This window comes from Lissotriton vulgaris, chromosome 3_2 (assembly GCF_964263255.1).
Source record: "Lissotriton vulgaris chromosome 3_2, aLisVul1.2, whole genome shotgun sequence".
Lineage (NCBI taxonomy): Eukaryota > Metazoa > Chordata > Amphibia > Caudata > Salamandridae > Lissotriton > Lissotriton vulgaris.
Window position 1 is genome coordinate 202,800,156 of NC_141690.1, and position 16,459 is coordinate 202,816,614.

Sequence of the window (16,459 nt, forward strand, 5' to 3'; positions counted from 1 at the left end):
GGACTCCGCAGACAGGTTTCTTGTGTTTGGAGGTGTAGGTGAGAGTTTGACTTGTTGAGCTCTGTTGGAGAGGAAAGAGGTGATCCATCTCAAGGTGGGCCCTTGAATGCCTGAGTCTTGTAGTCAGATGATGAGGGTGCCATGATTAACCAAATGTCATCTGTTGCTGCCAGGAGGTCGGTATCTATGCTGTGTATGCTGAAGAACCCTGACTTGCTAAAGTCCATGAGGTGGTGTTGTTCTAGATGGGTGGAGAGTTACCTGTTTATCTCTTTTTCTAAAACTGTGGCAGAGAAACGAAGGAGCGAGATTGGTTTTGGAGTTGCTCAGCTTTTTCGGATTAGCCAAGAGTTTCTTCAGGAGAGCAGTGACTTCTGTGTGCTTCCAGCTGTCTGCGAAAGGCTCTGCTGAGGATGGAGGAGTTGACGATGGTGGTGAGGTTGGGGCTGATCAGAGTACTTCCCAGGTTATATATGTTGTGAGGGCAGGGGTCTTTGGGGAGCCCTAAATGTATGGTCTGTATTATACCAGTGGTGTCTTCTGTGGTGAGAGGGTTCCAGTTTGTTAGAGGGTAGACGATCTTCGTGGTGGTGGGAGGTTCCATGATGATGTCTTCTATGGTAGGTTAGGGTTCTAAGTTGGTGTAGATCTTGAGTATTTTGTTGTGGAAGAAGTCAGAGAGATCGTCACAGGGGTTCTATGGGGGGTTTGTGATGGTGGCTGCTGTTGGATTGGTGAATTCTCTGATGATGTTGAAGAGTTCTTTGCTGGACTTGGAGAAGGATTCTAGTCTTAGGTTAAGGGCAGCTTTCCTGGCTTTTTTGGTCTGAGTATGGTACCTTCTGAGTACAGATTTAGAGGCATCCCTAGCGGTGTTGTCTCAACTGGCTCTCCATCTTATATTTAGTTCTTTGTATCACCATGCTTGAGCAGGAGTTCTAGTGTGCCAGATTCTCCTCATGGGAGCCAAGGTTTTGGGGCAGTCTTAGACCTAGTTATTGAAAGTGGTTAGGTCAGTCCATAGATCGCCTGTGAGGATAGGCTGGTTGGATCTCAATATGAGGGTCCAGTCCGCCTCTGCTATATTGTTCCAGGTGCAACTAATGTTGATTGCTGGCTTTGGTTTGTTGTAGTGGAGAATGGTCCGTCCATGTGAGCTGGATGAGCTGGCTGAAGGTAGTCTTGTTGCTGACTTCTGAAGACTGGGTTGAGTGTGTATCTGGTGATGTGAGTTGGTCCTTGTATGAGCTACAAGAATCTGATGTTGTCAAGGCTCTCTAGGAGGGAATTTGCTTTGTGGTCTGTTTGGCCATGGAGATGAATGTTAAGATCACTGAGCAGTAAGATGTTTTTGGAGCTGATTGCGAAGGGGTGATGAAGTCAGTGAGGAGGTTATTGAAAGTGGTGCAAGGAACTAGCGGTCAATAAGTGAGAAGTGCATGTGTTCCATGAGCAAGGTCAGTTTGTCCATTGCTGCTGTGCAGGTGATGGTGTCTTTATGGATGATAGCGAGACCTTCTCCAGTTTGTGCTGCTTGTCTCAGCAGTGGAAGAAACCAGGACTCATTGCAGTGTCACCCAAATTATGTCCTTAATTTTGACTTATAGAATGTTGGTATCAAAGATGAGGAAGATGGTCAGATGTCCAGGAGTGGTGGGTTTGATCCCAGACTACCCAAGGGATTGTCCATAAGTACTAGGACATTGACCACATAGATACATGACTGGCAGCATTTGAGAGGGCCTTTACAATGAGGTGGCTCTTACCCCAGAGCAGAATAAGATGACGTTCAGGGACACCCAGAAAGTCAGCACCTAATGCTGTGTGGACTTTGTGGAGATCTCAGAAAAGACACTAGAGGGCTGATTGAGGGTAACAAGGTAATTTCCTATGAGGGGCTCTACAATGTGTTCAAGAAGGAGCACATGTTGGCTAGTTGCCTCTCAGATCAGTTACATCAGCATCCAGTAGACTCAAAGCTTTCTAGCCCTAGAGAGCTGACTCGGAAACCTGATTAATTGGTGTGTTCAAGAGTACCCAAGAAGTCAGAGGGCGTGGCTCCAGAAAGGGAGGTTAGGCCCACAAAAGCCCTAGAAGAGAGGTGGTTAACCCACCACAGAGACTCTCTTAACACCCCAGAACTCTAACAAGGAGGAGAGTATATCCCACCCCAACTCTGATAAGCAGAAGCAGGAGACATGAAGAACTGAAATCTTCATTCTCAGGGAATACATACTAATAGAAAAAAAGGACTTGGCACAGAAGCTGAAATATGAAAAGGCATCTTTATTAAATTTAATAAGTGAGGCCACGTCACACAGAAGCCGTAGCAACTGAATGAGGTAGTCTGAGGAATACAGAGAACAGAGGCCTTTTATATGCTTAGGGTTGCAAAACTCAGCACAAAAGTAAGGGCAGTCCTAGCTTTTGCAAGCATGCAAAAAGCCCAACATTCCTTCCTACACAAGCCGGACAAACCCATAATAAAAGACCACAACCCATATCATAAACAAGCCATAAAAGAGGGAACAGAAACAGATGAGAAGTAGGATAAGGGGTGTGTATGTGTATACCAAACTTTACAATCTCCTGTGCTCTGATCCTTAATCTTGATCAGCTACTGGGCAAGGAACTGGTCTAACAAGGTCAGCTTCAGGCAACAGGGTCAGTTCACTCAGGTCATCCAGAAGTCAGCTAAAGTCATCGGCCTATGTGAGGGCAACCACAAAATGGCTGCCATGCACAAAATGGAACCCAAGGGTTCAGAATTCACGGAACCTCAGACCCTCATTTTGCCCTTACATAGGCAATAACCTAAACTCTCGTCAATCTGAATCCAGGTCTATATTCATCAGATCATCAAGATGTTGCTGGAGCATAATCCTATTACTTAGCAACTCTCTTGGGACAGGTCTCCTTACACGTGTAGTAGCACAAAGGCCACATACGGCAGGACCAAATAGGGAATACCTCTATCTGTAGTATGTGGCATAAGACCACACACCCAACAATTAGTGATGTTCACTACTAACTGTTGTTGATGCAGAAGTTGTACAAAAGAATTGTTTACGAATTCTGATCTTCTAACCTGCTCATGTTCAGGAAAAAGGTGAAAAGAATGCAAAGAAGCAGCAGTAAGAAAAGTCATAGGTTGGGAAGTGGGTGCAGAAGTCAATTGAGTAGAAAAAAACAATCCCACCCATAAATGACAACGTCATGTTTAAAAAACACTAGAAAACACGTTATTAAGAACATATAGACAACAGGAGAACGTAGTGACCACTATTACAAACGAAATTATAATTTTTCACAACCCTAACCAAAAAACAAATCCTAAAATTATCTAGTAACATTTTTAGGGCTCCTATGTATTTTAGTAATTTATTATATGTTCAGGTGAAACAGTGGTGACCCTCATCAATGCTCTGAGGTGAAAAGGGGATACTCTTTCATGGAGAATGGACTTTATTCTGCTTTTACTAAACAGAATAGTACTTTAAAACAATGCCAGCAAAATAAGAATCAGTCTCCTAACACCCATTCTATGTAATCACACAGGAAATACCCACAGTCCGTCCAAGCCTCTCTGGCAGGCTTCTATTGTCCATCAAATCTTCTTTTGTTTTTTTCTTCCGCATGGGCCTCTTCATTCAGGCCTTTTATGTAAATGGTGCTTCTCAGTATCTGTTGGAGTGCCCTCCTGGCAAACAGTCATAGCTCATTCGAAAGTCTCAATGTTCAAGGCAGTGCACCAATATCTCTCCTCTGCAGCAGGCACTACAGGTAGTGTGCTCTCCATCGATCAAGGGCACAGATCATTTTATGCAGATCCGGGCCTACATTCTCAGGCTCCAACACTCATTACTCAGTGTCAGAGAACGCTCAGGCTGCTCTTTCATGGGCACCATAATGTAATGCCTTTTGCCAATCTCGAATCCTCCGGGGCACTGCACTTCCGTTGGAGCAAAGGAAAGGGGGTGTGTGGCCAAAACTCAGGCCAAGGGGCTCAAGGGACTGCACACTGTCAGAGGTTACTAGCACATGACAGGTGGAAAACTGAAGCCTCAATTCCTTCGCTATTTTGCACTGAAACTCTGGTTCTGTGGCAAAACCAGATCCTCCTTCTTTTCTGATGTTCAATGCCGTCTGATGAAGCAAGCACAATCCTCTGGAGATACCATTGATGGCACGCTGGCGATCGCTGTCTGGGTGCTGGGACTTTTCATCTGTTAGCTAATGGGATTGTGGGTGAGTTCCGCAGGTTATTATGACTTAATCCCGCAGAACCTAGTGACGTAGGAGATGTGACACAGTTGTTAGTTTCCTTCAACCAAGTACAAAAACTGTTCATTGAACAAAGGGACTGCAAACAGGTGGCCTGCAATCTTCAAAGGAGTGGCTATACGCCAAGGGAATTCTATCTGAATAGATGTCCTCACACATGGTGGCATTGTCTAATGGGGTAAACACATTTTTCTCTCAATGATTAGGTATAGGTGTTCCTAAATTCCTTATCTCAAACATCTCAACAGAGAGTATTGAGTCAGTTAACCGGTCCATCACTACCCTGACAGTCAGACTGGGAAACATCGAAGTAGGCCTAAAGAAAATTCTTTAAAAAACTGTCTGGTCATACAAAAGGGAATTATACATAATATGGGGGTCTCTGGTACATTACTGCAATCTGGAAAAGTGAACCTGAACAATACATCAATAATAAAAGCTGGTGGGAGATCAGTTGTATTATTGGTAATATTCTGCATTGTGGAGGGAACATTTTAGTAAACAATTAACATTAAGTGTTTATTTTCATAAATTGATATGAATTTGCGCTATTTTACAGAGCTAAATGCAATAGTATGGTATATGTGTAATTGATACATGTTTTATTGTTACTTATAGTGACCCCCGAAGAAGGGCGCTTGCAGCTCGAAATGCATTGTTTTTTTAGAATAAACGCTGCCTTTTGACGAACTCTCCTTCAGTCGTATTTATGTAGAGAGGTCCGGATGGACACAGCATGAATATCAGAAACTTGGACAATGGCATACTATTCCATGTGTGGATGTGTATTTCAAATAAATGTGAAAAAGACGAAAAGAAGAAAGTATACAAAGAATACATTAATGACTAAAAAAGAAATGGCGCAATCAAGCTGTGCGAGTGGTTTGGGGCGTATCCACACCCCCGGTATCATATGGTGATGTGCTGTGAGTCATAATTGATAGTGGACTTGTACAGGCATTGTATGAGCTTTACATACTGTGAAAATAATGAAAAAAGTGAAAAAGTGCAAAATTTTAGGACAACAAATAAGTCTCCCAAGTAACTCCAGGTTTTGGAGGCTTCGACTTTGTGGTTTCTGCATTTAGTTGGTGTTTCAGATGGACACCATGGGTCACAGGAGGGGGGTGGGAACATAATTGGCACACTGCCCTCGACATTTGGCACCCTCAGTGTACCTGCATCACCCTCTACTGGACCCCGACGAGGTCCAGTGCAGAAACCGCAAAGTTTTTCACTTTTTTAACCACATCGCTGCTGTGGTTATTTTTCCCCTGTGCTGCAAATTGCCATTTTGCTGGTGTCATGACGAGCTCAGCTCGTCATCAGCACAGCTCAACTGTGCCTCATGACGAACTGAGCTCGTCATAAGCATGGAAGGGGTTAATTATTTTCACTTTCACGTCCCTAGGTAAGGGTGCATAACACCAGGGTTTAACACCTTAAGTGCTGCGCCTATTCCAACGGCCGACGGAACCACTACCTCGGGAGTGCTGCCGTCGGCCGTTGGACGTTCCAACCTCACCTGCGCAATGGAACGTTCAGCACTGGAGCTGGACGTTCCATAGCTGCTAAGGTGTTAAACACACTTTTCTAGTCCTGAAGAATTGCCCGGTAAATTTACATCAGTTTCATGGCAAGAAACATGTCGACTGATACTTAGGAATCTACCACTCAATTAAATGTGGACTGCTTCCATACACATTGATTTTAAATACTGTCTTTAGTGATCATAGAATAAAGTTCCAGTTGAAACACTACAGACTACTTTTAATTCCCTCACCACTCACTAGCTGAGGTTTGCACCAAACACACCCTAACTCTCACCAACCGGCTCCGCAGTAGACCTGGCGTTGTAGCACACCAAAGAGACATTCGGTCTCTTTGGTGGAGCCCGATGATGAAGCATGTTATCACCAGGTGGTGAGTGAGGGCTTTCTTCAAAAACACCCTAAATCAGGCTGTTTATTATACTTTCCTTTGCTCCGTATATGCAATACTATGATATCCAACTTATATTCATTATTCATGAAGAAGTGACCCTCATATATCATGTGTTATCCTATTAATAGAGTTAATGGAGTGGTAAGCTCTTAAGTTGAACAATAGTGCTCTTGCTGGTTACATACGTTATGTCAGAAAGGTTTTACACATGTTCTACCTGCAAGGCTCATGGTAATTTTTTGGTAAGCTATCCTCTGTTAGATACATAATCGCTCCTTTTATCTCATGAGGTTAAGGCCTTCATATGTGCCTATGTTATTCTGTGTCTAACTATGCTGAATTAGTCTTGGTTGAACAGTATTAATAGTATTACCCTTGTTTCTCACACATGTAATGTTTACAAGGCTCATGCTATATCTTTGTTAAGCAGTGCTCCGTGCTGGAGGATGGATGCACTTGTCATTGCTCCTCCTGCGTTCGATGTTTCCATGGGTGAGAAGGGGAGGACAGGTGGGTAGGGTTGGAGTTTTGGTACTGCTTATGCCTTATGTTCTTCTTTGTATTACTTTATACAATCCACTTTCTCCCTACTCATTTTCTTATGAAACCTGTTGCTACACACACCAAAGAGTCAATCCATATCCACACTAATATTATAAAGAGAGAGCCCTAAACTTTGAGGCGGGTAATCTCAGTAACCACAGCACCCATCACTACAACCAATACAGCATTGGAAAGGGCAGTTGCAGCAGAATGACATAGGCTATACAGATGGCCACCATATACATTTGTAAGGTAAAAGAACCTTGCCAGCAAAGTAGTCCCTTGTGGGCGTGTGCGTGGGCGAGGCGCAAAAAAAAAGCGTTCCTTAAACGTGTGCGTTGTGCTGGGGGCGTGTGCTGGGGGCGTGACAAAGGCTGGGGGTGTGTGCTGGGGCGGGACAAAGTACAATAGGCACGGCAATTGCGCGGGAGCAAGGGGCGTGACAAACGACAATGGGCGCATCAATTGCTGAATTGCACCGCTCACATATCGAAGCCGTCGACAGAACTCTACAAGACATTAGGAGTTCAACAAACATTATGGGCAGAGTTACTTTTGTGTTTGCTGGTGACTTCCGACAAACTCTTCCTGTAGTTCCAAGAGGAATGCGTGCTGATATACTGAAAGCATGTTTAAAAGCATCACACCTCTGGAACTCTGTACAATCACTCACGTTACGCACTAACATGAGGACACATTTGGGAGGTGGAGATACTCAATTTGCTGATCTTCTACTACAAGTAGGTAATGGAGAAGTACCAAACACAAATGGCAACATTCAACTACACGTAAGAAATCAAACAATCCCTGTTAATAACTCATAAAGAGTTATCCTATCTATAGTGTACCACCATAACTGAAGAGATCCTTACATGTAGAACCACATTCTGCAAAAATATGCACAAAAATAAAACAATTTTTATAAAATTTAAACAATTTATTCCGTACAATATACAATATCAAACATTACAGTGCCTCAATATAGAATAGTTAAAAAAAGTGTTGACACACTTCCATTAGTTCAGTAATGCAAATATTTTAAACACAGGAACAAAATTAAAAAGCAGATGGCTGTTAAAAACAAGTTGTCGACGCAGCGTTTCGGTTTTTATGATGACACCTTCATCAGGACAGGGTTCTATACAGTAAAGAGACATAATATTAAAAAACATTCTCTTTAATAGAAACAACAATCACTTCACTCTTTTATATCAATTTAGCATTATTACCATTAACTCTTTATATATATATTCAACATCGTAAGTCCCTTCACAGGTTAAAAAAAGGGAAGACATTTTTTTGGGGAGTACATCTTATACTGGGGCACAGATGAGCAGTGGTTTCTAGATTTCTTGAGTTATGTTTGGTCTCTCTAAAAAGTCATTACTAATAGGGCTTGAGATATTTCAAATCTCAAGTAGCAGTTGACATATAGGCACCCCCCTAACCTATTCCTATAGGGGTGTCTCTATTGATTTATAGATCTATATTACTTACTTTAAAAAAACACTCTCATTACATTAGAGATGTCATCCTCTGTAATCAATTCGAGGAAAATTCCATCAATCGTCACGAAACACCATTTAGTAATATAGGTGTAAAGGGTCCACACAAGTCTTTGTATCTGAAACCATAAAGCCTAGTTTGAAACTCATATATAAAACTCTAGAGTCTGTCTATATAGAAAAATTCTAAGGGTCACTAAATTACCTTTACTTCTCCGTGGAGTTCTCTTTATTAGAAGGAAAAGGAGCCACCGTTATAAGGGACTTTTTGGAGTCATCTATGTGGAAAAATCAAATGCTATATCAATTGTTACTCCTCATCAATCATGTTTGTGAAGTGCTTAATGAGTACATGTCTACATCATCATTGCACACTTACCCTTGAAGGCAGAGTTATGGTGGTACACTATAGATAGGATAACTCTTTATGAGTTATTAACAGGGATTGTTTGATTTCTTACTTGTCTTTCTCTCCTCGTCCCTTTACTGGAATCGTGAGGAGACCTCCCTTCCTTTTTTTGACTGTATTTACGGTTTGTTAACCGGGGAGGTGGTGTGCTTAACCTCTGGGTAGTTGTACCCAAAGGCCAGTATGGAAGGCCTCAAAACACACAGCTACAATGAAGACCAATTCAATAAGATTATAAATGGTACGGTTAGACACATCTCTACCGTCAGAATTGATAATACCAATGAGGACGAATGGCGAAACCTATGGAATGCCAAAAAGAAAACGATAAGAACTGAGCTGCACTCAGATTTCCTCATAGATTACTGCAAACGGGGTATAATTCCAAAAGGACTCCAAGTAAATAATGAACCTGGAATTTTTATCAATAACCAGAAATTCATAGAAAATTGGACCCTTGGGGCCAATAGGTGCAGTCGTGACTGGATGCTTTTAATCATCGAAACAGCTACCGACATCCTAGCCATAGAAAGACAAGAAATTAAAGATCTGGAACAAAAACTATCAGATAGTACAGCTTTAGATGACGCTAGGAAAAAACTGGAAGATATCCAGAACGACGTGAACGGCTATAGGGATTACCTATTCAATAAAAAGAGCAATAAATTTGGTAAAGATGTAGCAAAATATAACCCAGAACATGTATACCCTTACCTTCAGAAAGACTATTACGAACGCCCGAGAGAATCTTTCCCTAACCGTAAACCGTGGCAACAAAATCAGAACAAAAATTTTCAAAAGAAAAAAGTTAGATTTTTTGATACTTCTTATTCCAGCACAGACTCAGAAGCCGAAATACAAGGAGACAATAGGACTCCAAATAAAGAGAGGGAAGGGGCATCAGGCACCAACAAAGACTCACTCTCTTTTTTAGCACAACGCCAATCCTACAGCCAGCAAAGAGGGAGAGGCAGAGGGAGGGGGAATTATGCCCCTCAACCTCAGCAGTATCAAAGACCTTATACCAGGAGCCAGAAAACTTGGAACATATAAAAAAAGCCCCCGTCATTAACCTATCAGATATAGTCCTGAGCGAAATAGAAATTAAACTTTTAGAAAAGGGACTAGGGTTCGCCATAGCATGTCCTATTGACAGATTTAATCTCAAAAGAGACCTTCAAAACTTTTTTAGAAAAGTACGATTGTAAATGTTTTTTGAAGGAAAAGAAAGAGTCCCTTCTTCGAATAGGTCAGGTCTAAAGCCTAAGTCAACCTGGACCCCCCAAATTAGTCAAATGAGTAAGGACATAGAGGCGTTTGAAAGGGTAGTAGAGAAAAGTGTCACAGAACTCTTAGACCAGAAAAATTGGACTCAATTTAATCTGAGTAGGGAAGAGAAAAACGCTTTAAAAAGATTGGAGGATTGCCAGACATTGACTATTAAGCCTGCAGACAAAGGCGGTAGCATTGTTATTATGTCAACTGAGCAATATGATATGAAAATGACCTGCATGTTAGAAAATAAGGACCACTACCAAAAAGTAAATAGGAATGACTGGATCCAATTGAAAGATGTAGTTAAAAGGACACTAGATTTAGCCAAAGAAGATGATGCAATCTGTGAGGAAGAGTATAGATTTTTGTGGAATAATAATCCCATCATTCCCGCATTGTATGGACTTCCCAAAGTCCATAAGGATTTAAATGATCCACCCATGAGGCCTATTGTAGCGAGCATTGGCTAACTAACTGAGCCACTTAGTAAATACGCTGACATTTTTTTACAACCGTATGTTACTAGACAGTCAGCGTACATCAAGGATACAGTGGCCATAATTCAAAAAATAGAAGATTTACCCTTCAACCCTGAGACCCAGTATTTAGTGACCCTCGACATCGAGGCACTTTATACAAATATACCACAAGATAGCACTATTGATATGATTAAAACATTACTTTGCCCAGCAGATAGAGATTTTAATCCCCAGGAAACATTTATTATTGATTGCGTTAGTCTTGTTCTTAAAAACAATATTTTTATCTTCAATAAAGAGTACTATAAACAAATAAAGGGGACCAGCATGGGAGCCACCTGTGCTCCCAGCCTGGCCTGCCTTTATGTAGCACAATTTGAAAATGTCCATATTTTTAATCCTTTAGCTCCTTTTTTTTGAGAATATAACTGAGTGGTCCAGATATATTGATGATGTTTTTTTTATTTGGTCAGGACCATTGGACACTCTCAAGGAATTTATTGCATGGTTAAACTTGGCAGATCTCTATTACAAAAGTGGCCTGCTCCTAAGTTGCTCAGAGGCTGAACAAGTTTAAGAAATTTATGTGATAGAGCAAAACTTTAGCTTCTATCCATAGGGCTACACTCCGTTGTGATATTCAATCTGGCAATGTTGCCAGTTTGTGTGTGTGTATGTCAAATGTCACCACTATGCTACAGGTATGCCCTCCCTTCCATGTATGTAAAAAAAGGGGGAGGGGAGGTTGACAGTGTCTCACGGAAGCAACACCAAGGGGAGGATTGTATCAGACTGGTACTCGCCTGATTCCTCACTTCTCATCATCGACTACTGTCAACCTTTTAAAGAAAAATGGGAGAAAAACCAACATAAAGAAAGTGCATATAGGTCCAACAACCCTGTGGTGTTGTGAGTGCTAGAAACCCAATGTGATATTATTGTGCCCCATTACGTGAAAAAACAACAAAATACCACGCTAAAAAGAGTGCAAACTAGCTGGCAACTCACAATTTTATTCTGTGCTGCTAGTTCACTCTGATTAAAAGTCAACCGACATGTTTCATCACTATTACTTTTAGTGATTTCTTCAGGGTTTAGTTGATGGGTCAGCGTTTTGCATGCACCTTTCACACGTCTTCCCTTATTGTACCTGTAGTTCATGGTGCGACACAACAGACAGACATACACATATTAAAAGTTTCAGCGAGTAACACTCAGCCCAGTACTCACTTACATCTGACAACTCTCAGCTGTATCAATTTACCAGGTGGCCTGTCGAGATGAGCCTACCCGGCCCCCGTGGAAGACTGCGTCACGATTGTGGTCCCTGTCTACATACTGGGATATTCTGAACCGCCAGGTGGTCGGTATCTGTTATGAAAGAGTAGACCAAATGAAAAGTACTGTGTCTCCTGGGGCCCGTTTCCGTCGACTCACGGAGATCCGGGGCCCTATATATTCCCTTAGCTCGTACCGTTATTTCCCCCGCTCCCGCTGGTTAAGCCTTCGTGACTCCTTACCGCGTTGGTGTGCAGATCTCGTCTCTGACTCACCCTCGTGTACTGTGGAGACAACGGCCGGCTGTTTACCAAGCCGGTTTCCGGGTCACGTGGGCTGACGCGACGTGCCGCGTCACGTATCTTTTTGGGCGCCATCTTAGATTGGGAACTTTTCCAAAGAAAGAGGGTTGTATTGAATGCGTTGCTATTTGTTTTGTGCCCTATTTAGAAAGCGAGGGGTAATTACCGAATCGCGCACAATTTGGTATTCATGTACTTATGTATGCCATCCAATATTTGTGTATATGGAAAACGGGAATTTGATGGGGGACATTTTGAGAGAAGGAAAACATTTTTAAAAATTTTTTTACACAAAGGGGAACATATTTTGTAAAAAAAGAGAGAGAGCCATCGGCTGTGATAAGGTAGAGCTCCACAGAACACCTTTTTGAATAGAATTTATATTCCTGCACAGAATGTTCTGAAACCCAGGTATGGGGGTTACTAGTCTACCGATGATGTTTCATATATCCCCATTAGATTGTTGTGCTTTCAATGGTGTATCGGTGTTTGTATTCCCTGTGTATCTAACACCATTTTGCCCTATAGATACCATTGCTCGCGGGGTAATGCAGTTGTGATGATGTGGGAATGTACTCTAGGTCATTGTGACCTTGTTCCATTCAATGACATCGTTAAGGCCTTGATCAGCTGTTAGCTCTTCATAAATCCAGCGTGCTTCTTTCTTTGCTAGTCTGTTGCTCATATTATGTACCTCCCCGTGTAATCTTTCCAACACGGTCCAGCGCAGATCTCTAGGTTGGTGTTTCAGACTGGTAAAGTGTTGTACCAGTTTGGTCGAGAGTTTTGCTGCTTTTAGGGTGCTGAGATGTTCTTGGATCCTCACTTTGATTTTTCTGGTAGTTAGCCCGATGTAATATAGGCCACAGGGACAGGTTAGTCTGTATATTACGTTACACGTATTACAGTTACTAAAGCTGTTTAGATGCCACGTTCTTCCGTTGGTCCTGGTGATGGAGTTGGTTTTCACTGTCAGAGGGCAGACGGTACATTCCCCACACGGGTAGTGGCCTGGTGGGAGATTCGAGTTTGGCTGTCTGACTTGTGGTCTTGTGTGGACCAGCCGGTCCTTTAGACTGGAGGACCGCTTAAAGGCGAACCTGGGTGGGGGCATCCGCATCGAGTTGGTATTGAGAATGTCCCAATGTTTTCTGACGATTTGCCGGATCTTGGCAGAGTGGGGTCCATAGGTAGTGATCACTGGGATACAGTCTGTTTTCACTTTTAGTTGACGCTCAAGTAGAGCTTCTCGTGGTGTGTTAAGAGCTCGTTTCTTGGCCTGATTTATAGTTCTGCGCGGATATGCTCTGGCCACAAGTTTATCGGCCAGTTCTTCAGATTGTTCTTTGTAGCAGTTGGTGGTGGAGCAATTTCTACGGTATCTCATGAATTGTCCCACTGGGAGATTATCCCGTAGGGCCCTGGGGTGGAATGATTTATAATGTAGCAGTGAATTTTTATCTGTAGGTTTTTGGTGTACAGATGTAACAAGCTTGTTGTTTATAGCTTTGATGTCCAAATCCAGATATGTGGCTTCGTGCCGGTCTATATTCCAGGTGAACCTGAGGCAACCATCCAATGTGTTCAACCAAGTGAGAAAGCTATCCAGATCTTCAGATGTACCCCTCCAGATACATAGGATGTCATCTATGTATCTCTTCCAGAGGACAATGTTCCTCTGGAAGAGATTGGTGACATGGTAGATGTTGTTAGCTTCGAATAGACCGACGTAAATACACGCCAAACTGGGGGCAAAAGTCGCCCCCATTGAAGTCCCAGACGTCTGCAGGTACAGTTGGTCTTTATATGTAAAGAAATTGCGGGTCAGTGCTAGTTCAATACATTGTAAGATTAGGGTCTGTGCTGTGTCATAGAACCATTCCAGCTCCCCCAGGGAGCGGGCTGCTGCCACCAGCGTCGCCTCCTGGGGTATGCTGGTATAAAGGGACTCGATGTCAATCGTCACCATTAAGTTTTCCTCAGGGTTATATGTGACTGATTGGAGATATCTCAAGATATCGGTGATCACTACCTATGGACCCCACTCTGCCAAGATCCGGCAAATCGTCAGAAAACATTGGGACATTCTCAATACCAACTCGATGCGGATGCCCCCACCCAGGTTCGCCTTTAAGCGGTCCTCCAGTCTAAAGGACCGGCTGGTCCACACAAGACCACAAGTCAGACAGCCAAACTCGAATCTCCCACCAGGCCACTACCCGTGTGGGGAATGTACCGTCTGCCCTCTGACAGTGAAAACCAACTCCATCACCAGGACCAACGGAAGAACGTGGCATCTAAACAGCTTTAGTAACTGTAATACGTGTAACGTAATATACAGACTAACCTGTCCCTGTGGCCTATATTACATCGGGCTAACTACCAGAAAAATCAAAGTGAGGATCCAAGAACATCTCAGCACCCTAAAAGCAGCAAAACTCTCGACCAAACTGGTACAACACTTTACCAGTCTGAAACACCAACCTAGAGATCTGCGCTGGACCGTGTTGGAAAGATTACACGGGGAGGTACATAATATGAGCAACAGACTAGCAAAGAAAGAAGCACGCTGGATTTATGAAGAGCTAACAGCTGATCAAGGCCTTAACGATGTCATTGAATGGAACAAGGTCACAATGACCTAGAGTACATTCCCACATCATCACAACTGCATTACCCCGCGAGCAATGGTATCTATAGGGCAAAATGGTGTTAGATACACAGGGAATACAAACACCGATACACCATTGAAAGCACAACAATCTAATGGGGATATATGAAACATCATCGGTAGACTAGTAACCCCCATACCTGGGTTTCAGAACATTCTGTGCAGGAATATAAATTCTATTCAAAAAGGTGTTCTGTGGAGCTCTACCTTATCACAGCCGATGGCTCTCTCTCTTTTTTTACAAAATATGTTCCCCTTTGTGTAAAATTTTTTTAAAAATGTTTTCCTTCTCTCAAAATGTCCCCCATCAAATTCCCGTTTTCCATATACACAAATATTGGATGGCATACATAAGTACATGAATACCAAATTGTGCGCGATTCGGTAATTACCCCTCGCTTTCTAAATAGGGCACAAAACAAATAGCAACGCATTCAATACAACCCTCTTTCTTTGGAAAAGTTCCCAATCTAAGATGGCGCCCAAAAAGATACGTGACGCGGCACGTCGCGTCAGCCCACGTGACCCGGAAACCGGCTTGGTAAACAGCCGGCCGTTGTCTCCACAGTACACGAGGGTGAGTCAGAGACGAGATCTGCACACCAACGCGGTAAGGAGTCACGAAGGCTTAACCAGCGGGAGCGGGGGAAATAACGGTACGAGCTAAGGGAATATATAGGGCCCCGGATCTCCGTGAGTCGACGGAAACGGGCCCCAGGAGACACAGTACTTTTCATTTGGTCTACTCTTTCATAACAGATACCGACCACCTGGCGGTTCAGAATATCCCAGTATGTAGACAGGGACCACAATCGTGACGCAGTCTTCCACGGGGGCCGGGTAGGCTCATCTCGACAGGCCACCTGGTAAATTGATACAGCTGAGAGTTGTCAGATGTAAGTGAGTACTGGGCTGAGTGTTACTCGCTGAAACTTTTAATATGTGTATGTCTGTCTGTTGTGTCGCACCATGAACTACAGGTACAATAAGGGAAGACGTGTGAAAGGTGCATGCAAAACGCTGACCCATCAACTAAACCCTGAAGAAATCACTAAAAGTAATAGTGATGAAACATGTCGGTTGACTTTTAATCAGAGTGAACTAGCAGCACAGAATAAAATTGTGAGTTGCCAGCTAGTTTGCACTCTTTTTAGCGTGGTATTTTGTTGTTTTTTCACGTAATGGGGCACAATAATATCACATTGGGTTTCTAGCACTCACAACACCACAGGGTTGTTGGACCTATATGCACTTTCTTTATGTTGGTTTTTCTCTCATTTTTCTTTAAAAGGTTGACAGTAGTCGATGATGAGAAGTGAGGAATCAGGCGAGTACCAGTCTGATACAATCCTCCCCTTGGTGTTGCTTCCGTGAGACACTGTCAACCTCCCCTCCCCCTTTTTTTACATACATGGAAGGGAGGGCATACCTGTAGCATAGTGGTGACATTTGACATACACACACACAAACTGGCAACATTGCCAGATTGAATATCACAACGGAGTGTAGCCCTATGGATAGAAGCTAAAGTTTTGCTCTATCACATACATTTCTTAAACTTGTTCAGCCTCTGAGCAACTTAGGAGCAGGCCACTTTTGTAATAGAGACTTTTGAGTGGGGGGCGGCCTGTCTCTGTTTCCCCCTTGGCTCCTGTTTTTGTAAGAGTAAACTTGGCAGATCCCAATTTGAGATTCACTGCACATTTTGATAACCAACAATGTGAATTCCTTGACATTGTGATTAAACATGAAGAGAGAAAACTCCAGGT